Below are 20,596 nucleotides of genomic sequence, written 5' to 3'. Positions count from 1 at the left end.
TCTTCACTAATATTATTAAAAACCGTAAAATGCTTGGTTTGCTTGGCTTTCTTACGGAAACCAGTGAATGGGGGCTGACCTTGTGTATATGCTGAGTCTGGGCAAAACAGAGGCCACAGAAACAGATAAAGGAAGGGGAGACAGGCCAGTTGCCATCTGCATAGCTAGAGCAGGTCCATTGTCTGAAATCAAACCTGTGCCGACTACCTGGTCCTTGATTATACAAACTGAGCCCAAGGGGATGAGCTCAACAGGTTTGTAGGTCAGGGTAGGTGCAGCTTAGGAACTACAGAACGATCCAGGCACTACTGAAGATGGAAGCAAAACAGACCTCCTCTGAGCAACAAGCACCTCCTCTGACCTTCTTTGTAGTTCTGTCTCCTTCCCTCTTCCAGGAGGGGCCTCTATAGGCTCAGAGGAGTCTTGGCACCTGGACAGCTGCCGGTAACTAAATCTCTCCCGTTTCCAGTAAGACCTCTACCTCTGCCCCAGTTTTCCCTTCTATTCCATTTCCTGCCACTCCATGCATTCCACACGCATTCAGTGAGCACCTACTCTGTGCCTAATGCTTCAGCAGGCTCTGGGCATACAGAGGTAAACAACACACAGTCTATGGGAAACAAATGCTCAATTTCTCTGCACCACTGGTGGGCCGAGCTCCAGGGGACTGACCCCTTATTCCTCCTTGCCTTTTGAGCACACTGTTGAAAATACAATGCTTTCGTCTAAAGAGGTTTTAATCATTTCCTCATCTTCAAGCTCAGTCTGTCACAGAGATGAGTTTTGATTCTAGCATTTCTCACACAATTTCATTATTTTCTTATATGCAGGTGCCTCCTGTGTTGGTTTTCTATTGCTGCTGAAACAGATTACCACTAACGTAATTGCTGAAAGCAACACAAATTTATTCTCTTACCGGTCTGGAGGTCGGTGTGGCTGTGTTACTTCTAGAGGTTTTGGAGAGAATCCTTCTTTTTCACCTTTTCCAGCTTCTAGAGGCAGCCATATTCCTTGGCTCATGGCCCTGCAACGCTCTGACCTCTGCTTCCATCATCACATGACCTTTATGACTCTGACCCGCCTGCCTCCCTTATATATGGACCCTTTTGGTTAATTAGACCCACCTGGCTAATTCAGGCTACTCTCCTTATCTCATGAGCCTCAATTTAATCACACCTGCAAAATCCCTTCTATCACTTAAGGCAACATATTCACAGGTTCTGGGGATTAAGATGTGGGCATCGTTAGGGGGCTATTATTCGGCCCACCACATTCCCCAGTATAAAAAAGACTAAAAAAATTTTTTTTAAATAAAATTAAAAAATAAAAGAGACTGCCTTTGTCACCCTGCCCCTTCTGGAGCTGTGCTCCATCTCACAATGTCAGGTCCACAGTGGTCTAGGGGTGGAAGACCAGTCTCCACAAGATGTTGGGGGGTCATCTTGGACATGAGGTGCAACTGAGAATTAAAAATGATAAAATCAGCTCCTCTTAAAATTAATTAATTAATTTAACAAACACTTACAAAGAGCCTACCTTATATAGATGCTGTTCTGAGGCCTGGGGGAAACAGCAATGAGTGAAACAGAGGAGTCTTTGATACCATAGGGCTGATGAACTAGGAAAAAAAATACAGAGGCTTTTTCAATGTCACATATCATTAGGGAATTGCAAATTAAAACAATAACAAGATATCATACACATCTATTAGAATGCTAAAATCCAAAACACTGACAATACCAAATGCTGGTGAGCATGTGTAGCAACAGGAATTCTCACTCGTTGCTGGTGGGAGGGCAAAATGATACTGCCACTTTGGAAGACAGTTTGGTAGTTTTTTACAAAGTTAACCATATGCTTACTGTATGATCCAACAATCATGCTCCCTGGTATTTTCCCAAATGAGTTGAAAATTATATCCACATAAAACCCTGCACACAAATGTTTATAGCATCTTTATTCATAATTGCCCCAAATTGGAAGCAACCACAATGTCCTTCAATAGGTGAATGGATAAACAAACTGTGATCCATTCATACAATGAAATATTATTCAGTGACTTAAAAAAGATAAATGAGCTATTAAGCCACCAAAATGACATGGGGGAATCTTAAATGCATATTGCTGAGTAAAAGAAGCCAACCTGAAAGACTACATATTGTATGATTCCAACTGTATGACATTCTGGAAAAGACAAAACTACAGAGACAGAACAGAGATCAGTGGTTACCAGGGATTTGGGGGAGGGAGGAGAGATGAATGCGTGGAGCACAAGGATTTTTAGGGCAGTGGAACTATTTGTATGATACCACATGGTGGATAGATAACATGTAACAGTGGATACATGACCTTATGCATTTGTCAAAACCCATAGAATTGTACAACACAAAGATAAACCCTAATGTAAACTATGAACTTTATGTACCTTCTGCTCAATTTTTCTGTAAACCTTAAACTGTTCTAAACATAAAGTCTGGTCATTTGAAAAGGCATAGTATGTTGGATGATGTTGTGTGCTATGAAGAAAAATAAAGCAACACACAGGTATAGAAGTAATGGTATGGTGTGGTGTGGTGTGGTGTGTGTGTGTGTGTGTGCAAACTATTTTATATTTTAGATGGTTAGGGATGACCTCACTGATGCTTGAGAAGTCTTAAAAAAGTGATGGTGCAAGTCATACAAACTTCTGGTGTAAAAAAAAAAAACCCTTACAGATCAAGGGAAGCAAGTGCAAAGGCCTTGTGGCTGGCATGCACTTGGTGTGTTTGGTGTCAGTGTGGCTGGAGTGGATGAGCTGGAAGAGACAGCAGGGGTGGGGTGGGGGAGGACCATGTCATGGAGCACCTTGCAGGCCACTATGGAGAACTGGGATTTTACCCCGAGGGAGATGGGAGCCCCTGGGGGATGATGAGCAGAGGAGAGACACGGTCTGATTTATTTTCGAGAAATTTCCTCTCGGAGGAGCTTCAAGATGGTGAAAGAGTAAGAAGTGGAGATCACCTTCCTCCACACAAATACATCTACACGTGGAACTGCTCCTACAGAACACCTCCTGAACACTGGCAGAAGACCTCAGACCTCCCAAAAGGCAAGAAACTCCCCACGTACCTGGGTAGGGCAAAAGAAAAAAGAAAAAACAGAGACAAAAGGATAGGGACGGGACCTGCACCAGTGGGAGGGAGCCGTGAAGGAGGAAAAGTTTCCACACACTAGGAAGCCCCTTTGCGGGCGGAGACTGCTGGGGGCGGAGGGGGGAAGCTTCGGAGCCGCGGAGGAGAGCACAGCAACAAGGGTGCAGAGGGCAAAGCGGAGAGATTCCCGCACAGAGGATCGGTGCCGACCAGCACTCACCAGCCCGAGAGGCTTGTCTGCTCGCCCTCCGGGGCGGGCGGGGCTGCGAGCTGAGGCTCGGGCTTCGTTCGGAGCGTAGGGAGAGGACTGGGGTTGGCGGCGTGAACACAGCCTGAAGAGGCTAGCGCACCACAGCTAGCCGGGAGGGAATCCGGGAAAAGTCCGGAGCTGCCGAAGAGGCAAGAGACTTTTTCTTCCCTCTTTGATTCCTGGTGCGTGAGGAGAGGGGATTCAGAGCGCCACCTAAAGGAGCCCCAGAAACGGGCGCGAGCCGCGGCTAACAACGTGGACCCCAGAGACGGGCAGGAGACGCTAAGGCTGCTGCTGCCGCCACCAAGAAGCCTGTGTGAGAGCACTGGTCACTCTCCACACCCCCCTTCCGGGAGCCTGTGCAGCCCGCCACTGCCAGGGTCCCGGGATTGTCTCCCGGGGACAACTTCCCCGGGAGAACGCAGGGCGCGCCTCAGGCTGGTGCAACGTCACGCCTGCGTCTGCCGCCGCAGGCGCGCCCCGCGCTCCGTGCCCCTCCCTCCCCCCGGCCTGAGTGAGCCAGAGCCCCCGAATCAGCGGCTCCTTTAACCCCGTCCTGTCTGAGCGAAAAACAGACGCCCTCCGGCGACCTACACGCAGAGGCGGGGCCAAATCCAAAGCTGAACCGCGGGAGCTGTGCGAACACAGAAGAGAAAGAGAAATCTCTCCCAGCAGCCTCAGGAGCAGCGGATTAAATCTCCACAATCAACCTGATGTACCCTGCATCTGTGGAATACCTGAATAGACAACGAATCATCCCAAATTGAGGAGGTGGACTTTGGGAGCAACGATATATTTTTTTCCCCCTTTTTCCCTTTTTGTGAGTGTGTATGTGTATGCTTCTGTGTGAGATTTTGTCTGTATAGTTTTGCTTTTACCCATTTGTCCTAGGGTTCTGTCTGTCCGGTTTTTTTTTTAGTATAGTTTTTAACTCTTGTTATCATTGGTGGATTTGTTTCTTGGTTTGGTTGCTCTCTTCTTTCTTTCTTTTTTATATTTTTTTATTACTTAAAAATTTTTTATATTTAATAATTATTTTTTACTTCTTATTTTAATAACTTTATTTCATTTTATTTTATTTTTTCTTTCTCTCTTTCTTTTTTTCTCCCTTTTATTCTGAGCCATGTGGATGACAGGGTCTTGGTGCTCTGGCCGGACATCAGGCCTGTGCCTCTGAGGTGAGAGAACCAAGCTCAGGACATTGGTCCACCAGAGACCTCCCAGATCCACGTAATATCAAACGGCGAAAGCTCTCCCAGAGATCTCCATCTCAACACGAAGACCCAGCTCCATTCAATTACCAGCAAGCTACAGTGCTAGACACCCTATGCCAAAACAACTAGCAAGACAGGAACACACCCCACCCATTAGCAGAGAGGCTGCCTAAAATCATAATGAGGTCACAGACACCCAAAAACACACCACCGAACGCGGACCTGCCCACCAAAAAGACAAGATCCAGCCTCATCCACAGGAACACAGGCACCAGTCCCCTCCACTAGGAAGCCTACACAACCCACTGAACCAACCTTAGCCACCCGGGGCAGACACCAAAAACAACGGGAACTACGAACCTGCAGCCTGAGAAAAGGAAACCCCCAAACAAAGTAAGTTAAGCAAAATGAGAAGACAGAGAAACACACAGCAGATGAAGGAACGAGGTAAAAACCCACCAGACCAAACAAATGAAGAGGAAATAGGCAGTCTACCTGAAAAATAAGTGAGCATAATGATAGTAAAGATGATCCAAAATCTTGGAAATAGAATGGAGAAAATAAAAGAAACGTTTAACAAGGGCCTAGAAGAACTAAAGAGCAAACAAACAATGATGAAAACACAATAAATGAAATTTAAAATTCTCTAGAAGGAATCAATAGCAGAATAAGTGAGGCAGAAGAATGGATAAGTGACCTGGAAGATAAAATAGTGGAAATAACTACTGCAGAGCAGAATAAAGAAAAAAGAATGAAAAGAATTGAGGACAGTCTCACAGACCTCTGGGACAATATTAAATGCACCAACATTCGAATTATAGGGGTCCCAGAAGAAGAAGAGAAAAAGAAAGGGTCTGAGAAAATACTTGAAGAGATTATAGTTGAAAACTTCCCTAATATGGGAAAGGAAATACTTAATCAAGTCCAGGAAGCGCAGGGAGTCTGATACAGGATATATCCAAAGAGAAACATGCCAAGACACATATTAATCAAGCTATCAAAAATTAAATACAAAAAAATATATTAAAAGCAGCAAGGGAAAAGCAACAAATAACATACAAGGGAATCCCCATAAGGTTAACAGCTGATCTTTCAGCAGAAACTCTGCAAGGCAGAAGTGGGTGGCAGGACATATTTGAAGTGATGAAAGGGAAAAACCTACAACCAAGATTACTCAACCCAGCAAGGATCTCATTCAGATTCAACGGAGAAATTAAAACCTTTACAGACAAGCAAAAGCAAAGAGAATTCAGCACCACAACAAATGCTAAAGGAACTTCTCTAGGCAGGAAACACAAGAGAAGGAAAAGAGCTACAATAACAAACCCAAAACAATTAAGAAAATGGTAATAGGAACATACATATCAATAATTACCTTAAATGTAAATGGATTAAATGCTCCAATCAAAAGACATAGACTGGCTGAATGGATACACAAACAAGACCCGTATATATGTTGTCTACAAGAGACCCACTTCAGACCTAGGGACATACGGACTGAAAGTGAGAGGATGGAAAAAGATACTCCATGCAAATGGAACTCAAAAGAAAGCTGGAGTAGCAATTCTCATATCAGAAAAAATAGACTTTACAACAAAGACTATTACAAGAGACAAAGAAGGACACTACATAATGATGAAGGGATCAATCCAACAAGAAGATATAATAATTGTAAATATTTATGCACCCAACATAGGAGCACATCAATACATAAGGCAAATGCTAACAGCCATAAAAGGGGAAATCGACAGTAACACAATCATAGTAGGGGACTTTAACACCCCAATTTCACCAATGGACAGAGCATCCAAAATGCAAGTAAATAAGGAAACACAAGCTTTAAATGATACATTAAACAAGATGGACTTAATTGATATTTATAGGACATTGCATCCAAAAATAACAGAATACACTTTCTTCTAAAGTGCTCATGGAACATTCTCCAGGATAGATCATATCTTTGGTCACAAATCAAGCCTTGGTAAATTTAAGAAAATTGAAATCATATCAGGTAGCTTTTCGGACCACAATGCTATGACACTAGATATCAATTACAGGAAAAAATCTGTAAAAAATACAAACACATGGAGACTAAACCATACACTACTTAATAACCAAGAGATCACTGAAGAAATCAAAGAGGAAATCAAAAAATACCTAGGGGGCTTCCCTGGTGGCGCAGTGGTTGAGAATCTGCCTGCTAATGCAGGGGACACAGGTTCGAGCCCTGGTCTGGGAAGATCCCACATGCCATGGAGCAACTAGGCCCGTGAGCCACAACTACTGAACCTGCACATTGGAGCCTGTGCTCCACAGCAAGAGAGGCCATGATAGTGAGAGGCCCATGCATCGTGATGAGAGTGGCCCCCACTTACCACAACTAGAGAAAGCCCTCGCACAGAAATGAAGACCCAACACAGACAAAAATAAATAAATTTTAAAAATACCTAGAAACAAATGACAATGAAAACATGACAACCCAAAACCTATGGGATGCAGCAAAAGCAGTTCTAAGAGGGAAGTTTATAGCAATACAATCCTACCTTAAGAAACAAAAAACATCTCGAATAAACAACCTAACCTCACACCTAACGCAATTAGAGAAACAAGAACAAAAAAACCCTAAGTTAGCAGAAGGAAAGAAATCATAAAGATCAGATCAGAAATAAATGAAAAAGAAATGAAGGAAACAATAGCAAAGATCAATAAAACTAAAAGCTCGTTCTTTGAGAACATAAACAAAATTGATAAACCATTAGCCAGACTCATCAAGAAAAAAAGGGAGAAAACTCAAATCAATAGAATTAGAAATGAAAAAGGAGAAGTAACAACTGACATGGCAGAAATACAAAGGATCATGAGAGATTACTACAAGCAACTATATGCCAATTAAATGGACAAGCTGGAAGAAATGCACAAATTCTTAGGAAAGCACAACCTCCTGAGACTGAACCTGGAAGAAACAGAAAATATAAATAGACCAAACACAAGCCCTGAAATTGAGACTGTGATTAAAAATCTTCCAACAAACAAAAGTACAGGACCAGATGGCTTCACAGGTGAATTCTATCAAACATTTAGAGAAGAGCTAACACCTACCCTTCTCAAACTCTTCCAAAATATAGCAGAGGGAGGAACACTCCCAAACTGATTCTACGAGGCCACAATCACCCTGATACCAAAACCAGACAAAGATGTCACCAAAAAAAGAAAACTATAGGCCAGTATCACTGATGAACATAGATGCAAAAATCCTCAACAAAATACTAGCAAACAGAATCCAACAGCACATTAAAAGGATCACACACAATGATCAAGTGGGGTTTATCCCAGGAATGCAAGAATTCTTCAATATATACAAATCAATCAATGTGATACACCATATTAACAAATTGAAGAATAAAAACCATATGATCATCTCAATAGATGCAGAAAAAGCTTTTGACAAAATTCAACACCCATTTATGATAAAAACCCTTCAGAAAGTAGGCATAGAGGGAACTTACCTCAACATAATAAAGCCCATATATGACACACCCACAGCCAACATTGTTCTCAATGGTGAAAAACTGAAACCATTTCCACTAAGATCAGGAACGAGAAAAGGTTGCCCACTCTCACCACTATTATTCAACATTGTTTTGGAAGTTTTAGCCACAGCAATCAGAGAAGAAAAAGAAATAAAAGGAATCCAAATCAGAAAGAAGTAAAGCTGTCACTCTTTGCAGATGACATGATACTATACATAGAGAATCCTAAAGATGCTACCAGAACTCTACTAGAGCTAATCAATGAATTTGGTAAAGTAGCAGGATACAAAATTAACGCACAGAAATCTCTTGCATTCCTATACACTAATGATGAAAAACCTGGAAGTGAAATTAAGGAAACACTCCCATTTACCACTGCAACAAAAAGAATAAAATACCTAGGAATAAACCTACCTAAGGAGACAAAAGACCTACCTAAGGAGACGACCTGTATGCAGAAAATTATAAGACACTGATGAAAGAAATTAAAGATGATACCAACAGATGGAGAGATATCCCATATTCTTGGATTGGAAGAATCAATATTGTGAAAATGACTATACTACCCAAAGCAATCTACAGATTCAATCCAATCCCTATCAAACTACCAATGGCATTTTTCACAGAACTAGAGCAAAAAATTTCACAATTTGTATGGAAACACAAAAGACCCCAAAAAGCCAAAGCAATCTTGAGAACGAAAAACGGAGCTGGAGGAATCAGGCTCCCTGACTTCAGACTATACTATGAAGCTGCAGTAATCAAGACAGTATGGTACTGGCACAAAAACAGAAGTATAGATCAATGGAACAGGATAGAAAGCCCAGAGATAAACCCATGCACATATGGTCACCTTATTTTTGATAAAGGAGGCAAGAATAAACAATGGAGAAAAGACAGCCTCTTCAATAAGTGTTGCTGGGAAAACTGGACAGCTACATGTAAAAGAATGAAATTAGAACACTCCCTAACACCATACACAAAATTAAACTCAAAATGGATTTAAGATCTAAATTTAAGGCCAGACACTATAAAACTCGTAGAGGAAAGCATAGGCAGAACACTCTATGACATAAATCACAGCAAGATCCTTTTTGACCCACCTCCTAGAGAAATGGAAATAAAAACAAAAATAAACAAATGCGACCTAATGAAACTTAAAAGCCTTTGCACAGCAAAGGAAACCATAAACAAGATGAAAAGACAACCCTCAGAATAGGAGAAAATATTTGCAAACGAAGCAACTAACAAAGGATTAATCTCCAAAATTTACATGCAGCTCAATATCAAAAAAACAAACAACCCAATCCAAAAATGGGTAGAAGACTTAAATAGACATTTCTCCAAAGAAGATATACAGATTGCTAACAAACACATGAAAGAATGCTCAACATCATTAATCATTAGAGAAATGCAAATCAAAACTACAAAACTACACCAGTCAGAATGGCCATCATCAAAAAATCTACAAACAACAAATGCTGGAGAGGGTGTGGAGAAAAGGGAACCCTCTTGCACTGTTGGTGGGAATGTAAATTGATACAGCCACTATGGAGAACAGTATGGAGGGTCCTTAAAAAACTGAAAATAGAACTACCATATGACCCAGCAATCCCACTACTGGGCATATACCCTGAGAAAAACCATAATTCAAAAAGAGTCATGTACCACAATGTTCGTTGCAGCTCTATTTACAATAGCCAGGACATGGAAGCAACCTAGGTGTCCATCGACAGATGAATGGATAAAAAAGATGTGGCATATGTATACAATGGAATATTACTCAGCCATAAAAAGAAACGAAATTGAACTCTTTGTAGTGAGGTGGATGGATCTAGAGTCTGTCATACAGAGTAAAGTAAGTCAGAAAGAGAAAAACAAATACCGTATGCTAACACATATATATGGAATCTAAAAAAAAAAAAAGGTCACGAAGAACCTAGGGGCAGGACAGGAATAAAGAGGCAGACCTCCTAGAGAATGGACTTGAAGACGTGGGGAGGGGGAAGGATAAGCTGGGACGAAGTGAGAGAGTGGCATGGACATATATACACTACCAAACGTAAAATAGATAGCTGGTGGGAAGCAGCCGCATGGCACAGGAGATCAGCTCGTGCTTTGTGACCACCTAGAGGGTGGAATAGGGAGGGTGGGAGGGAGACGCAAGAGGGAGGAGATACGGGGATATATGTATGTGTGTAACTGATTCACTTTGTTATAAAGCAGAAACTAACACACCATTGTAAAGCAATTATACTCCAATAAAGATGTTAAAAAAAAAGAAACAAAAAAAGAAGAAATTTCCTCTCACTGTTGTGAGTGCAGACTGTAGTGGGGACAAGAATGGAACCGGGAGACCTGACGCAAGTCCTGCAGACTTGGTGGGAAGAAGTGTCATAGCTAAACACAGAAACAGGATCATGTCCGCGTTTGAACTTCTGATCCATTTAAATAACAGAAGACACTGGGGCCCAGTGCAGCTGGGAGCACGCAAACTCAAGGGGAGAATTTAATTCTCAGGAGAGATTTAGTTTAGAAACCTAGGAGATGGGAGTATTGGGGTGAAGCCGCTCTGCCTGTTTCTCAGAGTTTCCAGGCTGGGGTTTCCCCCTTGGTAAGTCTCATACTGTCTACATTCAGAATGGGCCTTAACTATTCATCTGAAAAGAATATGCAAATTCTGTGCCCCGTAACGGTATCTTTTGTGTGATTGAAGACCCCAAATATTTTAAGTTCTGCCCATAGTTTCTTTGTATTCATTAACTAAACTTAATCTTCATAATTATCCCCTTATGAGGCCCTATTGACAAATGAGGAACTGCAGACCCTGAAAGGTTAAATACTATTGCAAAGTCATCTAGTAATTAATAGCACCCAGATCTACCTGATCCTGAAGTCCAGGCCCCTCCTAAGACACGCAAAGACAGCGTAGTAGAAAGAACTGAACATCCCAACAGATGCACTCATCACACAGCCTTGGAGTTTAATTCCAGAGAGAAAATGTAGAAGACAACATTTCCATGCAAAACCTCTTTCTCTTTCCATGCAAAACCTCTTTCCATGCAAAACCTCTTTCTTTCCTTTGGCTGTTTGATACCCTCTTTCAAAGTGGGTTTGAGAGAAACGGTGGAGTGAGTGAAGGAGGCAGGTTTGGAGAAGAAGAGTTTAGAGAGCAGGATAGTGAAGTGTGTGCAGAAGGGGAAAGTCTGGGTGTATTTCTTTACTTCTCACCTACTGTTTCTAAGTGCCTCCCAAGGCGTGGAGGCTAATGGCTTATAAGGACAAAGAAGAGCTACTTGCCTCTTAAAAGCTGTGAAGCTTGTGGGGACCTTCTGGTTTCTGCCACCACTTCTAGGTGGGGAGTGAGGCCAGGTGAGGGGGTCAGGCTGGGTGGGGGGTTGGGTGCCTGCTGTGGTCCCCAGCAGGCCTGGTTCCCAGAGACTCTCAGCCTTGTCCCACACTACTTCTCCCCACTACTGAGTAGAAGAGCCTTCCCTGGCCACACGGGCTGGGCGGATTTGCTCGGGGAAGCTCCCCCATTTCCAGGTGCCATGGTCTAATGGAGGTTTGGGTGGAGAAAGATGTCAAAGAGAGCCCTGCTGACTGATGACCCTGAGGTGGGTAATGTTCACGTCCAGGGGCCATTCACCAGCTGAGTAATAAAGTCCAAAAGCAGAAACGCTGGCTGAATCCAAATTGCACGTTTGTGACAGAGAGGGCGGTTGGCAGGGAGACGGTGTGGACTTTATTGCTGCTCCCCAAAACCTGAAGGCCATTTTAACTAGCTTCCAAACAGCTTTTGTACTTTTTGGTCTTTGAGTTTGTTCTTATGGCTACACACACCCACCCACCCATAATCCCATTTTAATGAAATCAGGGGAACATCAAAATCACTACATTGTATCAATGTCTCCTTAAAATGGATATCTCTTGCTTTGTAGTTTATTAATATTTTTAATTATTTAAAGCAAAATTTCCACACACTGTTGTGCTGGTGAATAGAGGTCAAGTTTTTGTGTTTTTTTATTTATTAATTTTTTTATAAAAAAGAAAGCTTGTTTTCCAGTTTTCAAAGTAAGCTGTCAAGGAAGGAAAGGCTGTGACTAGCTTCGAATGTAATATCAGATTCCTGGTATAACTGGATGTGTTTTTCAAAACATACTGCTAATATTTGGAGTGAAGTTATAAATATTTATGGGAGTGAGGGGTGGCAGGAGCCAGGCTAGGGGACTAGTGGGGAAATGAAAGGCTATCCAATTAGCTGTGCGTGGAAATTAACCGTGTAGTTCTGTAGAAATGGCCAAACTGTTGAGTCACCACATCTAAAAGAAAAATGACAGTAGCAACCTAAATAAGCGAAGCGTTTTTGTATTTGTACGTGTATGTGAGGGACGGTGAACTGGGGAGGCGATCATGAGGCATTGATGGGGAACTCTGGCCTTGACTGAGCTGTTTCAGAGGCTGTGGGCTAGCTGGTCCCAGAGGGAGTAAGGCTCAGAGGATGGGGAAAGAGGATGCAGCTGGCGTGGAAGGAAGGAGATGAAGTGATACTGTGGGAAAGGGGAGGAGTTGGTTCCCCCCAACACCGCTAAGATGTAGTAAAGGGTCAAGGGCAGACTTGACGTATCTGAGTGCCAGCTCCCAGTAAAGAACACCTTGGAGAGGGAGGGGGTGGGGGAGGCAGGAGCTGAGTTTCCCAGAGAGCTGGAGAGCTTGGAACATGGCAGTCTGGGGACTCCGGAAAAATGATGCTGATGAGCACTTGAAGTGTTCCTAATGGAATTCTTAGTGAATTTGTTTAATCCACATACCTAGCATGTGATTGTCTGTTAAACTGCTTTCTCTACCATGTGTATCACTCGGGGTCCCTATAGGAAACAGATGGCATACTCAAATGGGTAATTGAGAAGAGTTTAATAAAGGGACTATTTGCAAAAGTGTGGGCACAGTGTGAGGAAACCACAAGGGATAGTACCTGGGGCTGGGGACAATGTGGGGAGAGCATTGTCACCCCATCACCTGGAGGGGAGGGGAGGAAGCAGTACTGAACCTCGACAGTGGAGAAGACCACTTGGGAAGAGCAGCTTGGAACAACCTATGAGGAGAAAGCCAAGGGAATAAATACACCAACCTCTCTCTCCCTCCAATTGCCTGCTGTTGACTCCCACTGGCAAATCCCAATTTGAAGTCAGACATGACAGTGTGGCTGGCAAGCCCCAAATCCATAGTCGAGTGGCAGGCTGCAAGTTTGAGTAAGAGTTAACATTGCAGCCTATAGTCCAAAGGCTGAAAAACCAGGGAGAATTTCTATGCTACAATCTGGAGGGAGAATTTCTTCTTTTGGGGGAAACCTCAGTCTTCTCTGAAGACCTTCAACTGGTTGGGTGAGACCCACCCCTATTATGGAGGGTGGTCTGCTTTACTTAAAATCAGCTGATTGTAAATGTTAACCCCACCTTAAAAATACTTTACAGCAACATTCAGACAGGTATTTGACCAAATAACTGGTCACCATAGCCTCACCAAGTTGACGTATAAAATTAAGCATCACAGTTCTCATGGTGGGGCAGGGTGGAAGCAGAGTTACACCGAGGTTCAATTAAGACCTTACAGTTTAAAAATTATTCTCATGTGTGTTGAATTATCTGACCCTCAAAACTATGCGGTGGGACAGGCATTATCATCCATCATTTACAGGTGGTGCAACTGAGGCTCAGAGACGTTATTGCCCAAGGACACAGCTGGAAAGTTCTAGAGGCAAGGCTCAAACTCAAGTCTCCTGACTCCAATGCTAGACAGTTTCTAAGTGAGTAGTACAATATTTTAAAGTCCCACTATGAAATCACACAATATCAGGAGTTTACTTCAAAATAATAAAATGGGGGAGCAAGTGAGAGTACGGATGAAATGTGACTGGCCACGTGTTGGTAATTGTTGGGCTGGGTGAGGGGTACTTGGAGGGTCATTGTATTTTTCTCTACACCTTTGGATATGTTTGAGAATTTCCACAATCAAACGTTAAATATTATCTCACAACTTTGTCAGCAGCTTGCTATCTTACAAAGTACATCTATCCACTCAAGCCCCATCATTCATAGCTGTAGGAACCCCAGCCCTTTGAACCTAGCTCTGCTTTTTCCTACTTTGTTTTCGAAGGGCATTCTTTGCCACGGAGTAAGGGAGGTTACGGCAGGTGTCTTTGCTGGCAGGTTACACTGAGTATCTTCTGATGACACGACACTTTACCCATGAGCTGACATGCAGGTTATGCCACAGTGTGGTGGTCACAAGCACAGACTCTGCAGCCAGACTGTTTGGGTTTGACCCCTGCCTCTGCCACTTACCAGCTGTGTTCCCTCAACAAGCCACTTAACCTCTCTGTGACTCAGCTTCACCACCCAAGAAGTAGGACCATGATAGTACCTTCCTCCTCAGTTTAATTACAAGGACTGAAGGAGTTAATATTGCCCAAAGACTTAGACTAGTCTCTGAACACAGTAAGTGCTATGTAAGCGTGTATTGAATAAAACCTACAAAACTCTGTTTCTATGAGAAAGTACTGCTTTTGTTTGCATCTGGTTTTCTGGTTTCTTTGTCTTCCAATGCTGGAAGAGAAAGCAATAAGTAAATCGTTCATTCATCCAATAATTATTGAATGCCTGTTTCATACCTGTTATTATGATGATCATAAAGATGAGGTGTTTGACAACAAGGAACACAATTTAGTTGGGAGAGGCAGACCATTAACTAAATCAATAGCTAACATTTACTAAGACATAGACATTTAGAGAATTGTATGAAGGTTATGCATCATCTCCACAAAATACTCATACACATAAATTATTGGGTATAATTTAACCCTACATACCAGGTTAAGGATCCCTAAAATAAACAATTATAAATAGTATGATAAGTACTAATATAGAAATATGTGCCCGCTTACCTTGCTAGATTAATTTCTCTCCTCTACTCCCCAGTTCTACCATATTGTCTTCTTTCAGTTCTTGAATGAAATGGTTTCTGAAGTCTTGATTGTACACCTTAACTAGAAAATAACAAATAAATAAGCAAAATCTTCTAGGCTCCTATATCTATATCTATATATAGAGAGAGCGCTATGTATATACTCCAAGGTATGTATATTTATTTATAAATTGTACACATGCATTATCACTGTTAACTAAGATATCGAGATGAGAATTATAAATAGGGCAAGGTTTGCCCTTAACGACAGAGGACGCAAATCCATATTTCAAGAAGGCTTGGTGATAGTTTTGTATTCTTTTGGCAGTTTTCTTGTCAGGTCTGATTAAATCATTGTTTTTATCTCAAAATGTGGTTCACAAAGAGCTTGTATGAGGCAATGTCAGTTCAGAAGAAAATTCTTATTCGTTTGTACCTACATTATTAGCATTACCTTCAATCTGTTATTTCTTTGCAGGAACCTCTGTAAGCCATGTTTCATTCTGTGAGGGTGGGTTTATCACCTTCGCCTAATATAATGCCTGTTACATAGTAGCTGCTTGAGAAACGTTTGTTGAGTTGGAGGAAGGAGCACATAGGAAACACAATAAACCCAGACCGGGTGTTGGGAGAAGTTTTCTCAGAGGAGACAGCACCTGAGTTGGTATATAAAGGACAAGCAGGATTTCACTACAGGAAGAAACTGGAAGCAGCAAGGCGAGGAAGAGCAGAAGGTCACAGGAGGACAGTAGGAGTTATCGTGGTGGGTGAAGGACCTGCAGGGGCCCCTACCTGGCAGCGGCTTCAGCTCTGCACACACAGGACAGAAGGTGAGGCTGGAGGGGAAACTGGGAAATCAGGAGCGGACATGGAGAGCCCTGTGCACTGGCCTTTGAAGGATTTGGCCAGTGGGAAGGTGTTGGAATACAGGTGCAGCAGTGGGGGCCCCGGCTAAGGTGGGTGCAGTGAGGATGAAGAGAAGTGGGCACCGCCAGGTGGGTGGGGAACGATGCCACTAACCAAAAGGGGGCACAGGAAGATCAGCTTGTGTGACGGGCTGGGGATGAGGGCTGCAGGGCTGACCATGCTGAATTTGAGGCACTTGGGACGTAGCCCCAGGCGTAAACCATAGTGGTTAAGATTGCTGGTCTGGGGTCACAGTGTCTTCTCTGATTCAGGGGGAGGGAACCCCAGTCAGAGGGCTGATGGGATGCAAAAATGGGAAGACTCTGCCCCTGTCTTCAGGTGGGTTCCAGTCTGTTGGGGGACGAGATATACACATACATATAGAGAGAGCGCTATGTATATACTCCAAGGTATGTATATTTATTTATAAATTGTACACATGCATTATCACTGTTAACTAAGATATCGAGATTAGGTGGAAAGCGTTAAGAGAGGAACCAGATGGGAATTCATAAGGGAGCTATCGAAAATCACTTCTGGAGGGGCCAGAGGAGGTAGGAATCTGCTTGGAAATGCCCCACGGGGTAAAAGTCATGATTCGTCCATATTTTGTGGCAGGAGCAGAGGGAAAATGTGGGTGTCTCGTTGACATTAACCTCAAAAAGCTAGTCCTTTAAAACCGAGATTCCACGGTGACTTTTAAAAATAGCCCTTAGCGTGGAGCCTTTTTGAAAGTCTAAATAAATTACATTCGTTGGTTTCCCCTTGGCCACACATTAATCTTCTCAAAGGCTGCAGTGCATTCATCAGGCCTGCTCTCTCCTGGAATCGCCTTTCCCTGCTACGTTCTGCGGATCTGAGGGACGCATCGATTCCACGCCCTGCTAGTACCAGCGGTGGGAAGGAGCGCGCTCCGCCCATGGGTCCAGAAGGCCCTGCGGAGTCTCCCCCGTGCTTGGGGTTCCACTGGAATCTTCTGGCCCCCAGACATCAGGGCTCTCTGTGTGACAGGCCACACACTGGCTGAGAGCTGCACAGTTTCACCGCCCCTCCCCCAGCCCCTATAAATGTCTTGGGTTAACCCCATCCCTTCCCAGGGATATATTTACATGTAGTTGAATGACTAAGTAATTTGACACTATTTGGCTAGATACCTCCAAACTGCCTGCTTCTATAAATATTCTAGAAGTGGCCCAGCCAAAGCTTCGGAGTCGTGTGGTTCTATGCCTTTCTTCCTCTGCCCAGCCATTGCCATCACCATGACCTAGTGTGCCCTTGACTTGCAGGACAGCCAAGCTGATTTTGGTGCAGTCAGGCAGCCTCCTCTTAGAAGCTTTGGAGCTCCCAGCAGGGTGTCTTCTGAATTATTTTTGTCCCTGTTGATTCTACTTTGCCCCAAATCTGCCACACTTCATGGGTTTCCCAGATTTAGTTGACTGGGCTTTCTCCACGTCTGCAAAATGCAGTATGCCCACACTCCAGCCTCCCCTAATGAGTATGGCCATCTAGCCTGTCTGGGGTCCTGTGACCTGGCTGGTCTGTAAGGGTGCAATTTCAGACAAATGGGGACCAGGACAGGGTCTAGGACCGGTGTTGAGCTCTATGACTGAACGAGGGGCAGCCTACAAGGACTATTCTGGGAGAGTCGTTGAGTTGCAAAGAAGCTCTGAAGCTTTGGGTGGAGGTGGGGGCCTGTTTGCACAGCTTGTCCATAGCTCCTGAGCTGACCATGAGTCAGGAAAGCTGTTGTTTATCTTAAAGGGCCATCTAGAGCAGTGCAGGTCCACATACTCCTAGATCATCCCCAAACTGCAAAGCTGAAACCCATAAGGTTGTCTTCCTTCTTTAGTTAAGAGCCTTGTCCACAGTATTTGAGGAGACGGCCTCATCCCAGGACTGAATTAGGTGCAGCTGGGGTGTCCCTGCCCATCTCAGAGAGGACAAGCTGGCCATGGCTCTAGAAGTCCAAAGTGTGTGGGGTTGCCTCCCCTTCACGCCCATCCCCTCTTTGCTGTCTGAAACTTGGCTCCATGTGTCTGACAATGATGGCCAGGCTTCCTCTACCCATTAGCTAGATGGTTATTAAAACAATCTGAAAAATATTGGGTTGGCCAAAAAGTTCATTTGGGTTTTTCTGTAGCATCTTACGGATAAACCTGAACGAAAATTTTGGCCAACCCAGTAGCATCCCTAGACCTCCAAGGCAGCCCTGGCCCTTGGCATTAGAGAGAAATTTTTTGAAATATTTGACTTTAAGTCATTCTTATTCAGCATGACAAGGGGAGAGCTCTGAATCTGAAGAGTTGTTTGAATAATTTCCTGAGTTTATTGTCAGGCAAGATACGTTGCAGTGGTTGAACTAGATGACATTTAAAGTCCCTTTCAGCTGTGAAAGCCACGTTTCTCACAGGTGGTCAGACAAGTGAGGGACACTTGTGAGGTGGTTGAAAGACCACCGACCTTGACCTGGGAACAGTTAGGATTCCAACAAACCCAGATTCCAAGTCTGGAACAAGTAGGCACCGGAGCGGGGGGACTTTTGCCAGGTAAGTCAACAATTCCCTTCAAGGATTTGGGTTCCAAAATGGGACCTCAGTCCTCGGAGGATACAGGATAAGGTGTTATCCTATTCTTGGATGTGCTGAAGTCCTTGAAACCAAGGCCAGGATTCAGTTGGAGCTGAGGCTCACGGCAAAGGCGTGGCCAGATGAAACAAAGCAGGCGGAATTATTGGAAATGAGGGACCAGGATCAGATAGAGACTAATAGCCAAGGTGATTTGATGCTAGCTACTGGCTATATGCTCTTAAATTTTCCCTCCTTGGGTACAGAATGAAAAAGGTTGAACCTCAAATCTGGTTTGGTGGCCTCAGTTGAAAAACACAAGTGAGTTTCATTTCGTTATTAACATTAATTTTGTAGAATGAACTTTAAAAACACGGAGAGAGTGATTGAATCTCTGGGAATATCTGCACAGACAGCAAAGCCAGCAGATTGGTATTCAGGGCTGGCTTTTATATCTGTGCCTGGAATCATCCTCTGAGAACATGTAGGTGTGGCTTTTCACACAGACAGCGCAGTGAAGAAGGTGCTTGGCTGGCCGTGCCCGAGAGAGTTATCAGAAATTAATGCAATGCCGGAGATGTGCCGTCAACGAGAGAGGAAAGAAGGACCTCGGGTCACAGTTAAACAATTCAGCAACTAAAGATAGTCTCACCGAGGGGTGTTTCTGTGTCCTGCAAAGGGCTTTGCAGAACACCTCGGAAGGTTTGAACCTAGGGCGCACCGCCCGAGAAACTTCTCTACTATTCATTCCTTTCCTGCTCCCAATTCTTACCGCCTCAGTCCTAAACTTGCCAGCATCTCCCGTCCCATCCCACTCTTGCTGCATCTCCACTTTCTATGGGGAGCTTCGGGGAGGGTTGAAGAAGAGTTTGGATCCCCGGTTGGTTTCCGCCGGATCAGCCACTGGCGAGCAGCATTTCTGATCACAGTCTTGTTCTCATCACAAAAATATCAGTTTTGGGGCTTCCCTGGTGGCGCAGTGGTTGAGAGTCTGCCTGCTAATGCAGGGGACACGGGTTCGAGCCCTGGTCTGGGAAGATCCCACACACCGCGGAGCAACTAGGCCCGTGAGCCACAACTACTGAGCCTGCGTGTCTGGAGCCTGTGCTCCGCAACAAGAGAGGCCACGACAGTGAGAGGCCCACGCACCGCGATGAAGAGTGGCCCCCGCTTGCCACAACTTCGCACAGAAACGAAGACGCAACACAGCCAAAAATAAAAATAAATAAATTAAAAGAAGGCTCAACATTAAAATATATATATATATATATATATACATCAGTTTTGGTATTCCTGCTCGAGCACCCTCTTCCTTGTCTTGCCTATTTGCTTAGAGCACCATTTCTCACAATGTGCTTTGCGGGAAGTGTGTGTGTGTGTGTGTGTATGTGTGTACAGGTTCATATAGTCACCCTGTATTCTTAGCATGCAATGGATGGGGAGGAAGAGAGAGGATTGAAATAACAGCCAAATTATTCTTTTCCCTTCTGCTTTACACACCGATGTGTAAGCCTTGAGGCTGAAATGCTGTACCATAGAGAACGCGTGGGATGCGGAGTGGAACCACCCTGGAGGAGCTGCAGGCCTCATCCACACCCGGACCTGACTTAAAGGACGAGGTTCTGAACTGTATGTTGATGCTGCAGTGGGATGAGACATCTGCAGCTTTGGGGGGAGAGTGAGTATATTTTGCATCTGGATGGCTGTGTCTCGTGGGGCCACAGCTGGTGATGGCACTGGGCAGCCTCCAAGAGGGCCCTTCGTGATCCCTGCCTCCTGGAATTTACAGCCTTGTGTAGTTCCCTCCCACATTATACCACCTATGGGCTGTTGGACCCTGAGAATATATAAAAATGACCCCTTCCCCTATAATTTCTGACCCACAGAAACTGTGAGATAATAAATGTTTGTTTAAAGCTTCCAGTTTGGGGGTAAATGTTTTAGTGCAGCAATAGATGATGAAGATACTAGTACATGGGTCTCCTCTCGCTCATCAGCCTCCCATCCCTGTTCCAGGCAGGAAGACACAGAAGGGACC

General features: G+C 43.9%; 1 long non-coding RNA gene across 1 annotated transcript; it reads right to left on the bottom strand.

The window, feature by feature from the left end:
* Positions 1-932: 932 nt before the first annotated feature.
* LOC132524552 (uncharacterized) lies at positions 933-15,172 on the bottom strand. The gene is made up of 3 exons (XR_009541912.1): positions 15,069-15,172; positions 1,537-1,618; positions 933-1,089 (listed from the first exon to the last, which is right to left on the bottom strand). It is a non-coding gene; the product is annotated as an uncharacterized LOC132524552 (long non-coding RNA).
* Positions 15,173-20,596: the final 5,424 nt, after the last annotated feature.

The sequence above is a fragment of the Lagenorhynchus albirostris genome, chromosome 8 (assembly GCF_949774975.1).
Source record: "Lagenorhynchus albirostris chromosome 8, mLagAlb1.1, whole genome shotgun sequence".
In the NCBI taxonomy this organism is placed as follows: domain Eukaryota; kingdom Metazoa; phylum Chordata; class Mammalia; order Artiodactyla; family Delphinidae; genus Lagenorhynchus; species Lagenorhynchus albirostris.
Note: the sequence above shows the minus strand (reverse complement) of the source record. Positions and strands in the feature narration are given on the sequence as shown.